This window comes from Sapajus apella, unplaced genomic scaffold (genome assembly GCF_009761245.1).
Source record: "Sapajus apella isolate SASKATOON/1434 unplaced genomic scaffold, GSC_monkey_1.0 scaffold11, whole genome shotgun sequence".
NCBI classification, from domain to species: Eukaryota; Metazoa; Chordata; class Mammalia; order Primates; family Cebidae; genus Sapajus; species Sapajus apella.
In genome coordinates this window covers 41670930-41671622 of record NW_022436951.1, presented here as the reverse complement: position 1 = coordinate 41671622, position 693 = coordinate 41670930, and the positions used below count along the sequence as shown (strand labels likewise).

At 57.1% G+C, this 693-nt stretch overlaps 1 protein-coding gene across 2 annotated transcripts in view; it reads left to right on the top strand.

Moving 5' to 3' along the window:
* CEP72 (centrosomal protein 72) overlaps window positions 1-693 on the top strand; it is a 37805-nt gene that overhangs the window by 16288 nt on the left and 20824 nt on the right. The window lies entirely within an intron of this gene.

Here is a 693-nt window from a genome sequence, read left to right as displayed (position 1 = left end):
CTCTGTCAGGAGGATTGACTGTGAGTCACGTGCTGTGGGTGCCAGTCACTGTCCAGAGGATTGACTGTGAGTCACGTGCTGTGTGTGTCAGTCTCTGTCTGGAGGATTGACTGTGAGTCACGTGCTGTGGGTGCCAGTCTGTCCAGAGGATTGACTGTGCATCATGTGCTGTGGGTGCCGGTTGCTCTCCAAGGGCAGGTGCTAGGAGGCAGGAAAGCAGAGCCTGGCCCCTGGGCACGGACTCCGTGGATGGTGGGATGGGACCTCTCTTCTCGATACTTCCTAGAAGTCATTTCTAATATTGAAAGTGTTAAGGTAACGTGTAAAAGCAATCCGGCAAAGGGTTTGTCATGTCCTTCTTCCCAGGGCTGGCAGCTCTCACGTCTGTGGTTGCCTCTGATTCTAGCTTTTGTTTCAGTTACTTTCTCAGCTGCCCATCCAACCAAATCCCATTTCTGGCGGTGAGCACCTTCACCTGGACCCACCTGCCTGGAGAGAGGAGGACTTCTTCCTCCCCGGCCTTTCCAGGACAGTTCTGGGATGTGTCCTCCTGCTTCCCTCCCCATGGCTGGTGCTGGTGAGGCTGCCTAGGTGGACCATGGGCGTGAGTGTGAGCCGGGCCTGCCTAGGTGGACCATGGGCGTGAGTGTGAGCCGGGCCTGCCTCGGTGGACTGTGGGCGTGCGTGTGAGCC